Below are 13,238 nucleotides of genomic sequence, written 5' to 3' on the forward strand. Positions count from 1 at the left end.
CAGCACATGCTGCCCAGTCCATGGTTCAAATCCCTCCCTTATACAGCTGCCAAGACGCCCAGGTCCATGTGTGATGTGCAACTCACAGTACAATGGTTTTTATTTGAATTCTAGATCTTGTAGTCCTGGAATTATAATGGTAAAAACAAGACTAAAAGACACTGTCTTAATGGCACATACACCGAGAGCCCTATGCCATTTAGTCCATGGTTTTGTTGACTTTGTGACTACTTTAGACTTGCATACTATTTTTTTTTAATCTTTTATAATGTCTTGCAGCACTAAGAAACATGGTCTGCCTTCTCCTTCTATAGGTAATAACACTGTTAGACAGAGCATTTTTAGGTCTCGCGTCCTATCGATGTGCGCAAGCGCATCGAGCGGAGCGAGAATTCAAGTGGCGAAAACATCGTCAAACTAAGGGCTTTCAGCCCCGCGGTTTTCATGAAGTTCACGTGAACAAGCACGCGCATTCAGGGCCAGCCCAGCACATCAAAGGGCTTCTCCTCCCCTAATTTTTCATGGCCGGCCGTACTCTCAGTTTCCCAAGCCCGCCCCCATCCTCCACGCATCTCCTTTCACCATGCCTGCACTCTATACAGCCCAGCACATCAAAGGGCTTCTCCTCCCCTAGGGCTTCTCCTCGCCTAATTATTCATGGCCAGCCGCAGGCCGGCCGTACTCTCAGTTTCCCTTGCCTTGCATGCAGCGAGAGGAAACAACCCCCCCCCCCCCCCCCCCCCCCAAGACCCACAGCTGGCCCATGTCTAGTTCACGCTTTGTAAAACTACTTATAAATGAATAAACCCAACTACCAATGCAGTCAAAAGATACTTAGTCGTGGTACCCACCAACCTATATCTGCGACCCACCATCGCCAAACGAAACAATGTGTGCCCTCAAGCTAAAACACATACAAGGCCACCATACAAAGAACACACAGATTGCTTGCACACATTTCTCGTTAAAGTTTATATAATGGGATTTGATCACCAGGGACATGTAGACCAAGGAGCAGAAAAAGGACAGGTAACCGGACACCCGCGCACATGGAGACCGGACTGTCAGTGACACGCGACAGAACTGCAATACTCTAAAGTGAACAATTAGATGAAGATTTTCTGTTGTACATTCTCCTAATTATCGTGTAAATAATTTATGTAATAACAAGTAAAATGACCCCTGATGGAAGCCTGAATTATTTAAAAATGATCAAGTATTTATAAGATGGCACTTGGTCGGCATTTGTCTGTTGTAAATGGAAGGACACGTATGACTCGGCTTCTCACTTGTGTGGCAGGGCGTAGCTGCATGCGATGCGTTGGTAATCTGTTGTGAAGGCGAAGGCCTGCAGAATACTACATAAAGTCGTTTTGTTTGTGTAGCATTTTAAATCTGTTTGATATTACACCTTTATCATATCAAGCAAACTCGCATTGCATCAGGATTTTTTTTTTAAAGTAAGCATGGATTGCAAATAATAAAATAAAGGCCACTTTGTAGGTATTCACGTTAATTTAATAAATTCACTTTAAAACCGGAGATAAGTTGTTTACAATTTTTTTAACCCATCCATGCCAACACGAGGAAGAATCTTCCTCTTTCTGCGTTCCTCAAAAGGTCCGAATCACAGCCTTAAACGTGACTTTTAGTCTGCTCTCCCAATGAATTTCCACTGTTTAACTTCGTCATGGGGGGGAGGGGGCGGGGGGGGGGAGGGGTGTTTAATATCGCCACATCAAAGGCATCAATCACCCTCCCACAGGCTTCCCCAGCGCTGCCCCGCTCCCTGCTTCACGGCCAGGCCATCTGTTCCCAGCAGCAGCATTTCTCCTGCGCCAGGCCACATCAAAGGCTCTGTGCCACTTTCACCCACACAGCACCACTTTCAGACACGCAACGCCACTCACACCCACGCAAGCCCACTATCACCCACGCAACGCCACACTCACCCAGGCAACGCCACACTCACCCAGGCAACGCCACACTCACCCAGGCAACGCCACACTCACCCACGCAACGCCACACTCACCCACGCAACGCCACACTCACCCACGCAACGCCACACTCACCCACGCAACGCCACACTCACCCACGCAACGCCACACTCACCCACGCAACGCCACACTCACCCACGCAACGCCACACTCACCCACGCAACGCCACACTCACCCACGCAATGCCACACTCACCCAAGCAACGCCACACTCACCCAAGCAACGCCACACTCACCCAAGCAACGCCACACTCACCCAAGCAACGCCACACTCACCCACGCAACCCCACTCACCCACGCAACCCCACTCACCCACGCAACCCCACTCACCCACGCAACCCCACTCACCCACGCAACGCCACTCACCCACGCAACGCCACTCACCCACGCAACGCCACTCACCCACGCAAGCCCACTATCACCCACGCAAGCCCACTATCACCCACGCAAGCCCACTATCACCCACGCAAGCCCACTATCACCCACGCAACGCCACTCACACCCATGCAGTGCCACTTTCACCCACACTGTGCAGTGCACAATAGGTCTCGCAGTAGGAAAGTAGGAGCTATTGCTTTTGTAAATGACAAAGCCCTTTATGTTTTTAAAATGAAAACAAAAATAAAAGGCATTGTTATTTGCAATTGTAATAGCTCCAACTTTCCTACTGCGAGACCTATTGGGAACGCCAGTGCTTGTTCTTATTTAGGTCTAACTTTTGCTGCAGGCTCTTGGGCTCCCCATATTGCACATAGCAGACAAAAATTATCAAAAGCTATCAGCACTTTATTTGGCCTACCAAACCTAGGGGTGGTGAAGCCCTCTTGCCATTATTACAAAGTTATAAAGCTTAATGTGTACCTACAGCCACATATGGTGCAGAAGTCTGGGGTATCCAGAACTGTATAATTAACAAGGAAAGGGTCAGAGCAGTAAAGGAGGTCCAGTACCCAGGCTCCCAAGAACACATATCAAACACACTAAGGGGTAAGTGTTCCTATGGAGGTACATCGGTCCACTAAGCTACGGGCAGTGTTTACAGAAGAGAAGAAAAATAACTAATCTATGATAGATAAGTCTCAGGTTGGATATAATATAGTGGGGAAATTCCTCAAATTTGAGGAGCTGCCCTCACACTCTTGTTAAGGTGTCATGCTTCATCATAAGTTGTTTTTGCTCCTCGTGGGGTTGGCGCTGCAGTCCCCCAATGGCCCCGCAAGAGGGCTCTTTAGCGAAGATATTTTTAAAGGAAAACGTCGTAATGGTGAGTGCGGGTGTGTGGGGTAAGTGCAAGGGGGAGTTAAAAATATTGGGACAGTACTTCAAAAGGTAATTGATTTGTGGGCCAGACCCGGTATGATTAAAAGCAAGGAACGTTATACCTTCCACCAAGGAGAAAGTTAGGTTTGATTCTCAGGAAGTGAATAGTGATAAAGGTCATAGGGTCAACATGTTTCACACCCTTGTAGTCCAAACCAGATCCTTGGCGTTTCTTCAGTACCGTAAAGAGAGAAGTTGGGTATGCACAAAGAAACAGTGGTCACGGATAGATGTATGCCCTGTTAGACAAACCTTAGTCAGGCTTGTGGTGGCATTATCATGGAACAGTATTCCCCAAACACCTCAAAGAAATTATCCAACCCCAGTAGATGGAGGGGGTGGAGAGCCCTCTATGGGGGACGGCAGGCATACCTGGGAGTTACAGTGAGCCTCAATGGTGTGTAGCTATTGCACCTATTCAGTTCTGCTGCTGCCAGAGGGGGGAGAATTAACATTGTCCACGCTGAAGAGAACAGGTTTTTTTCAGAAAGGCCCTTATGGTTCCCATCAACCTTTATTTAAGAATTTCATATATTGAGGATAACATTACTGCCTGACCTCCCCTTTTATGGTTGGAGATCTAGAAAAATGAGAAGGCAAGCTTAACCTGGGACCTCATTTTAGATTGCCTTAGTTGTAATAATGGCACCAAGATTCCCTAGCTTGCACTACTAGAAGTTAAACATCAATAAAAAACAGTTATGGAAGGCTTTATAGGACCTGCCACCTCGGAAAGAACACTTATGGAGAATCGTAAGGTGACTGCCAGGCCAGCGGCGTTCGTAAAGCTCTGTCAATCTACGAGCAGCAGCTGCAAACACCCTGGCTAATTTAGTCTGGAACTGAATCAACTTACAACGGGGGGAATGGCGCTCACCAGAAATATCTTGAAAATAGCATAGGGGGGGGGGGGGGGGGGCGTGCCTTGCTGCCGAGCAAGATGGCCGCAGTCTGACGGAGCTCCGAGGGAGAGACCTTCTCCCCATAATCCGTTCATTGAATTGTACCCAGATGACGTGTATTACCAGCTGAAGGTTAGCAACGCAGATTGGGCTGACTCCGGTGTTTCTCTGCCGAGCTGAACGCCAGGTGTGCTGTGCAACGAGGGGCGGCCTACGTCAGCGGATGAAGCAGCGGACTAAAGTTTGCCGACCGGCCGAGTGAAGAGCCAGCTGCCTGAAACCGCTACCGAGAAAGTGCTGATGCCTGGGGACAAAGATAGCGAGTAAGCCTGCTGATCGGCGTGCTGGGGCGAATAGAGTAAACTCGGTGGCAGACCGTACTAGGTGCAGGAGGTGCGGTGTGGACGACCGGCCTGGTGCGGAGCGGCCTAACCATACGGCGGAAGCAGCGGACTAGAGTTTGGTGAATAGTCAGAGCGCCAAGCTCACAACCGGACATCACTGCAGAGGAGGCGCTGGCGCCTAAGGGCTGGTGTAGTGGGACCGCCTCCTGGACGCACCGGAGCCTGCGACTCTTCACTGCCCCGGGGTGCCCTATTGGTGAGGATAACTTAAAGTTGGCGGCCGACATTGCTGGGTGCCGCGGACGCAGGGTGGAAGAAAGACCTGGTGCTGCTGAGAAGACCCGTGGGAACCCTTGAGGGCGAAGTCTTATGGGTCGTGCGACCCCATTGTCAGGGTGTCCCCCATAGAGCGTAGAACCAGGGGATTTGGCGCAACCGGCAGCATAGATGATTAATGACCACAACTAGACTTTGCATTAACACCACGAGTAAACTATCAGCGGACGGGAGGGAGGCATTTGCAGTCCGCTGTGGGCCACAGAGCTGGGAAGTGCCTAATATTGTGCATGTGAACTTGCATTGGATGTGCAGTGACTAATACTTAGGCACCACAGACGTCAGAAGAGATCCCCCCCAGAATTGTGCCACTGCAGGTGCATAGTGCGGCGAAGTGGCCGGAATAGCCTCACGGAAAGTGGCAGTGAGCGAGAAGTGGTGGTCACTGCGGGTTGCGGGTCCGAGTGCTGAGCCAGGAACCAACCCCGCTGATCCTTTGATATAACATTGAGGCACACAACGCTAGGGGCTGACGAAAGGAAGGGACTAACCAGCCGACATGAGGGGTAAAGGGTCACGAACGAATCAGCAAGGAAAATTTGACAAATTTGCATACAACAAAGACTTTCCCCCACTGACAGAGCGTTAAGGGCCCACAGAAAAAAACACGGATGAAGCAGGACCGCCCAAAGTGACGTTATAGGATATTATGTCTGCCCTCAACAATGTGCTGTCTACAGTGGGGACTATCTCTGCAAACATGTCCTTTCTAAGGGCGGACTTCCAGAAAATGTCCGTCAGAGTTACAAAGGTGGAACAAGTGACTACATCCTTGACGAGGGATACTACCACCTTAATAAAAAAAAGTGTCACAGTTGGAGGCAGAAAACAAACAAATGGCGGCTAAACTGGACGATCAGGAAGGGCGTTCTCGCCGTAACAATGTAAGAATTACTGATATTCCGGAATCTGAAGGGAGCCCCGCCATTGACCTGTACATCGAGGAACTGATCAACACTAGACTACAGCCTAAAAGTCTTTCCAACTTCTTCTCGGTGGAACGCGCACATAGGGTACCGGCCTAAACCTGGAGCTCCCCCCAGGCCGGTGCTGGCACGCATATTTAACAATTGTGATAGGGATGCTATATTACAAACGGCCTGGGTGGCACCACCAATCCGTGTACAGAATTCTGCGGTGTCCTTCTTCCCAGATTACACAGCAGTGGTGTCAGCCCGTCGCAGAAGCTTCCTGGAGGTCAAGAAGAAGCTGAGAGCCTGTGAACTGCCCTATTCTATGCTATTTCCAGCAAAACTCTGCGTGGTTGCGGAAGAAAAGACATGGTTCTTTGAGACAGCGGAGGAGGCACACGACTGGCTGGAAGGATGGCGATGGGTTGGAAACACAGGGCGTAGGGATAGACTACACCAGCGTCTCGAGAGGGAGGCCACCCCGGACGACCAAGATCAGCGGATGGAAGAAGAGGGACGTCTACAAGAAGAAGCTGCTGAGTGAGATTTAATGCAACACTGATGAACCATAGGTAGACACTGTGTACAAACACCCAACTGGGCTAGCCTCGGCTAAGAACTGGATAATGGACATGTCAGCGACTATGGACTCTGGGATAGGGGATGTGTACGGTCTTCCTCGGACTTCCTGCTCCCATACAAGCAAGTAATGTTTCGGGGATTGGGTTCAAAGCACTCTGCTGAGTTGGGGTGGCAGGCAGTTCTGAATCCGCAAGGCAGGGAGGGGGGTGGGGGAAATAGGATTGTTTCAATGTTCTTCTCAAAGCATTTGTATTAATTTTGGATACTATACACGGTTGGGCACAAACTATGAAGTACACGACTTACACCCACGAATCCATGATACACTTTACAGGCCCCATTGGATATGGCTATGGCACTAACTAATACCACAACTAGTACAGTAGTCAAAGGCCCTTCGGAGCCGGTACCACCTCTTTCCCTGCTTACGTGGAATGTGAGAGGCCTGGGCGACAAAATAAAGCGGGGTCTAGTCTTGCATTGTATCAAGAGGTGCGCACCAAGAAACACACCTTATTGGCGCTGCCAGCAAAGCGATGGATAGATGGGGATACAAGATGGTGACTTACTGAGTTTTCCTCAGGGTCTAGAGGTGTAGGTATAATGGTCAAAAGACAGTTTCCATTAATAATACACAAAGCCAAAACTGATGGATCGGGGCGATTTGCAGCCATAGTCACTCAATGGGAGGGGCGGCCTCTTAATATTGTATCAGTCCATGTTCCTCCTGCGCTACATGCAGCGGCGCTCCCAGATCTTAGTGAATTTTTGCTTGGCTTGCCGGAGGGGGAGTTAATCATCGGTGGAGACTTTTAACGCGACTATGAACGCGGCCATGGATAGGTACCCAGTGAGGGCGGATAGCGTGGGAGTGTCCCTTCTTTGGAGTTTTATGGACGCACTGGGGTTCACAGATATAAGGAGACGGCACCACCCTACAGCGCAACAATTTACATACCACTCTGGGGTGCACAATAGTTTGACGAGAATTGATTATTTCCTGGGATCGGCTGGCAGCCTTAATAAGATAGACAATATAGAGATCAGACCTAGATGCGTCTCTGATCATTCCCCAATACTTCTGACATATACTCATTACCATCAGGCAAGACGGCGCATCTACCCCATATATCCCGGCTATTTACAAGTCCCCAAGATTAGGAAAGCAATCACTAAGGCGACAGATCATTATTTCCAAGAAAATGCCACATCAGTTGACTCCGCGACCATCCTATGGGAGGTGTATAAAACGGTACTCAGGGGCCAAGCTATCGCCTCCATCACAGCGCAAGAGGGAGAGGCAGTTAGAGTTACACACTATGGAGCTAGAACTACACAACGCGGAAGTCCAACAAGATGAGGACCCAACTCCTGACACATCCTATAGTCTGCATTCCAAACAACGGCAATATAGGGAACATCTTACGGAATTAAACAAACAGCAAATAATGGCCACACGACACAAAGTATACGACACGGGGGATAAAGCTGGGAAATTACTGCCATGGTTAGACAGAAGTGGCAGGGGTACCAGATGGATAGCGCAGCTGAGTTCGGAGGAAGGGCAGGCAATAACTGACCCGTGGACGATAGTGCACACACTAGCACTACACTTCCAGAAAGTTTATACGTCCGCTTCCGCGATGACCCAAGAAGAGGCATTGACCTATGTGACGGACATTGATATGCCCAGACTCACCCCGCGAGCTCGAGCCAGCTCTTACTATAGAAGAGCTGCAGACGGCAATTGGAGCACTGCAATCGGGTAAAGCAGTGGGGCCAAACGGCATACCTCTCGAACTCTATAAAAAGGCGGCGGGGCTATCGCACCTCACCTGCTAGCCATGTATAATGACAGCTTAGAAAGGGGCGAACTCCCACCGGATCAGCACACCATAGTGGCTATACCAAAACCGGGGGAAATAGCTGATCGATGCACCTCTTACTGCCCTATTTCTTTAATTAATGCAGAGGCTATAATACTATTAAAGTTACTGGCGGTTAGATTGACACCCCACTTAACGACACTAATACACCCAGACCAGTCTGGTTTTATGCCTGGCAGAGTACTTGCACGGGCGGTCTATTGGCAGGAACCGGCAGTGGTGCTGTCACTGGATGCGCAAATGGCGTTCGATATAGTCGAATGGCCCCTTCTATTCGCAGTACTCCAACATCTGGGTTTTGGGCGAAACTTCTGTGCGCAGTTCCGGCTTCTATATACCAAACCCATGGTCCATGTCACCGCCAACTGTCACATTTCTGATGATTTCCCCCCCGACGCGTGGCACGCGTCAGGGTTGCCCATTATCGCCGCTACTTTTTGCCCTCGTGCTGCAGCCATCGGCGGCGTGGATACGGTGGGAGCCAATGATAAGTGGACTCAAATGGACAGGGAGCATCGAATCTCCCTATATGTGGATAATGTTTTGTTGTATCTGACCTCTCCTAGGCGATCTATACTGTCCCTTCTAAATATATGTGAAATTTTCGGGAGAGCGTCTGGATATACCATAAACTGGTCCAAATCGATACTGTATGTACTCTACGGCCCACCGCCGCGACTTCCCACTGATTGCCCACTCCGAATTTCGGAAGGCGCATTTAAATACCTGGGCATATACATCACTACTGACTCGTGGACTTCTTTACAAGGAATCTGCAACCGCCCTTGGACAATCTCAAGCGGGATGCGAGGCATTGGGAAACCCTCCCGATGACCTTGCTCGGCAAAGCAGCACTTTTCAAGATGATGGCTTTACCCCACTTCCTATATGCATTGGAGAACACACCGTACTTTAGGGTGATTGAGGCACAGGTATCAAGTCTTCCATGGGGCAACAAGCCGGCACGTATAGCGCAATCCAAGTTAGTGCGAGGATGGTATGATGGTGGAGTAGCTCTCCCCAATATACAACTTTACTACTGGGCGGCGCAACTGAAGGTCAATCAGTGGCTGCACGCTCCGCAGTCAGACCCAGCATTCCAGGCAGACAGAGCATTATTAGGCACGAGAGATAAGCGCTCTCCTCTTTATGATAAAAAATAGACCCCAACACTGATCGGACTACTGAGACATACTGTGATCCTTTGGCATACCGCCCAGACCAAACTGGGATGGTGTGGGGTTATAACCCAACTCACTCCATTATGAGACATAAAACGTCTGGGTAGACTTAGAAATACTAAGGAGTTTGACAAATGGGACGATATAGGCATATCCACGGTGGGCGACTTGTGGCATAATGGTGAGATGATTCCATTTGAGCGTCTTCAACAGCAATATGAATTGGCACCTATGGAACGATTTCGCTATATATACAGATCAGACACGCCCTGATGACAGCGTTACCTTCCGGTACTGAAGTCCCAGAGGCATAGCCCCTGGAAGATAGGCTATTAACAGAATGTATGCAAAAGAAAGCCACTTCACTCACATATCGCAAACCGGTGAATAACCTACCGGACCCAACGGGCGTCCTACGAGACAAATGGTCCCACGACATAGGCGACGATGACGACTCTGAATGGCAGGAGGCGATGGCTTCCCCGCGGGAGGTGGGCGGCAGGAGGCAATGGCTTCCCCGCGGGAGGTGGGCATACTCTCAAGACTTAGGCTGGTGCAGCTCAGAATTCTACATTGCTCACACTGCACTAGGCACACCCTGCACAAGATAGGTAAAGCATTACACCCATACTGTTTGAGGGGCTGCGGAGATGAGGGCACCTTTTTCCACACTATATGGGAATGCCCTAAAATAATGGAATACGGGTCAAAGGTGATTAGGATGATGTCGCAATCAGAGGGTTTTTCGCTGATAACTGAGCCCAGACGGTGCTTATTAAACGTGTGGGAGCCTAACAACCTAACCTGTCCGGCTCAAAGCTGGACCAAGTTGGGAATCATGGTTGCTAAGCGAAACATAGCCCAAAAATGAGGGGTGGCGGAGGCTCCCACTCTTGCTGCATGGGGAAGAGACATGGATGCTGCCATGATGGCTGAGAGAACGTTATTTATTAATCGTGGGTGCCCTCGGCAGTGGGGTAAGCTCTGGGGGTCTTGGAATAAATATAGGGGAGACCTTTGTGAGCCACCACCTGAACACGAAGATGAGGCTTCGGATACAGAATGAAAAGAAAGAGGGACTGCACCTCTGGTGGGGCTTGAACTGTAATGATGCAATACTACAGGGTAATGTTTTTGTGTATTGGATTGTGCTTAATTGTGCTGAAACGGTGTATGTCTGTCATATAATTTGTGGGAGAAGTGTTTGTTGGCTGATGTAAATAATAAAAATCTAAAAAAATAAATAAAAAATGCATTAGGATGCTTGAATTGGGTGACTTATGGACCTCTAATACCTTTGGGCAAACCTTCAATAAATTAGTAAATAAATCAACCAAACTGCAAAGGTGGAAGGCAGATAAGGAAAGCCTGTCTAGGTGTTGTCATGGGTGGCTGTGTTGAAATCATATTCGATTTTAAGAGAATCAGCCCTTTTGGAAGTACCCTTCCACCAGAAGATCAAACAGTCATTTCTTGCCTTAAGATTTGGAGTAATACCCATACTATAGACCTCATGCCAAAATGGAGGATGGCTGGTTTAAGTGAAGATCGGTCCTGCGGTCTATGCCACCAGGGGAATGAGACATTGCTCCACTTTGTATGCCTTTGTCCAGTATTGATGGTTCAACGAAGATCTTTATTAATATGGGAGTTTCTCGACCGGGGAATTATGTAATGCAGGCCCGGACTGGTGGAGTCTATGGACCCATGCAACACAATGCTGACCATTAGACTAACCCAGTTGTTAAATATTTTCAAAAAGATAATCAGATTATAGGTTGGGCAAGGAGTAATCTGGAGGGGGTTCCTAATTCTAACTTTAGAACGTGATAAATGAGTAGCCTTTAAGGCAAACCTAACATGAGTAGTTCTCCAAGGACGGATTGCTAGGGATCACCATAATCAGCTGTTCCCTATCCCGCTACACTCCTTTATTTAACCTGGCATTTTAATAATGCGTAGTTTTGCACACTTGACCCTTCACAGGGGGAACCATAGCCTATCTGGCATTGTATTTATACCAGCATCAGTCCGGCACATAAACACTTTAATTACCTTTAGCGAGCTATTTAAGGAACTTCAGTCGCCCATATGGCAATCTTGCACTTTATACACTAGGGAAAAGACCAGTGCCTGATCAGCCACTCTTATCCAATTTATATCTGTATTTGGCACCTCTACTTAAAAACCCAATTAGAAAAGTTGAAGAAAGTGAAGGCCTAGTGACACTATGCTCAGGGGCCATAAAAAATGTATGACATCTTTTCTTTTAATCCTTTTTGTATGTACTTTTAAACATTATATACTGCATGATTTTGTTTATGGTTTTAATTGACTAATAAACTATTGTATTATTATTCGTAAGGTGACTATGCACCTTGCCGAAAAGAGTACTTTGACAACTCATCAGGGGGTAGTAAGTACTATATAAAACAAGTACAATATGACGTCACTCCCATTTAGATGGCACTGCTGGCTATTTGTGGGGAAATCAAGGGGCCGATGAAAACAGAGTCTTTGGTTACGATACAGGGCTGGCTCAATAATATCTCGAGTGCCCATTAGATGTTAATGTTAATCTTGATTTTATGCCGTGTCTCTGCGATGGCAGTTCAGGGCAAACAATGTCACATTTAAGGTTCTATTGTGGATTGTATGTCATGTATTCAAAGCGTTTTCTGATCCCATGTCTGAAAAAAAACAAAAAACAAAAAAACGAGGTATTAACTTGAGATCCTCACTCAATGAGCTCTCTCAACTATTGAAGGAGATTAATCATATGAATGCCTTCTTGAAAGCACCAGTGAGAGCTCGTGGTACTATAACCATCACTATAATGAATTGTAGCCTGCACTTTTGCTGGGGAAAAATAATTTGGCCATGTCAACGTCTTTTTGCATCTTACTAGGCATTGTGTTTTTAAAGCTTATTGCATGTATGTGTAATTGTATTGCACATGTAGTTTTAAAGATACATTCTGTGCTAGAATAAAGTTTTTGAAATAATGGCCTTCGTTTATAAAAGAGTAAAAAAATGATAATTTGAGCCAGAATTAAAAAAAAAATCCTTGACTGGAGAGCGACGGCAGGCGTGCACCTAGGAATCTTACGGGGCTGCCTGTAGCACTGCACAGTCCGGGGAGTCTGTGCAGCCAGTGCCCGGGGCTCAGCCCTACGGAGCCCGAGGATCACTCGGAAAGGAATGGGTCCAGCGCCTAGAGGCAGAGGAGCTCCTGTCCTGCGGAGGAGGAGCTCCGGTACCTTGGATTCAATCCCCGCCCCTCCCCAGCCGAGGCCGTACTCACCGCTCCGGAGGCTGGCGCGAGCTGGAGGTGTCATCGGGTGGCCCGTACAGGACTCGGCCTCCAAGGAGATCGTAGGCGGCTGACCGGCGGTTCCACAGACCGGGCCTAGGCCCCGGCAGACAGCAGCGGTCCAGCGGATGGAGGGAGGTCGGGTGCACGGAAGTGGCGCGCGCCAGCCGGTACAGTTCGGATGGCTCTCGGCAGTGGATGGCGTCTCTAAAAAAGAAAAAAAACAGCGGCGGGCCAAGTCGTAGCCCACCTGGCCAATAAACCCAGAGTGAAGGGTAGCCGTCCAATAAAAGTCCGCCGCCTTCTAAAGTCGTCACTCGAGCCCGCCCACTCATAGAAGCCTCGCGTAGCGCCTCACTATGGACGGCAGCACGTGCAACCAATGAGGACGAAGCCAATAAACAACTGGCAAGCGTTTGCCCCTCAGTGTAGCCCAGCAACGGACGAAAGCCCCTCCAGCCAATCCC

At 48.7% G+C, this 13,238-nt stretch overlaps 1 protein-coding gene across 1 annotated transcript in view; it reads right to left on the reverse strand.

Moving 5' to 3' along the window:
* The window catches only part of DGCR8 (DGCR8 microprocessor complex subunit), a 236,955-nt gene extending 224,035 nt beyond the window's left edge, over positions 1–12,920 (reverse strand). Inside the window, exon 1 of the mRNA XM_086942619.1 lies at positions 12,763–12,920. The gene's annotated coding sequence lies outside the window, so the exon portion shown is untranslated. The remainder of the gene's footprint in view (positions 1–12,762) is intronic.
* Between the last annotated feature and the right edge of the window lie 318 nt (positions 12,921–13,238).

The sequence above is a fragment of the Lissotriton vulgaris genome, chromosome 11, assembly GCF_964263255.1.
Source record: "Lissotriton vulgaris chromosome 11, aLisVul1.2, whole genome shotgun sequence".
Lineage (NCBI taxonomy): Eukaryota > Metazoa > Chordata > Amphibia > Caudata > Salamandridae > Lissotriton > Lissotriton vulgaris.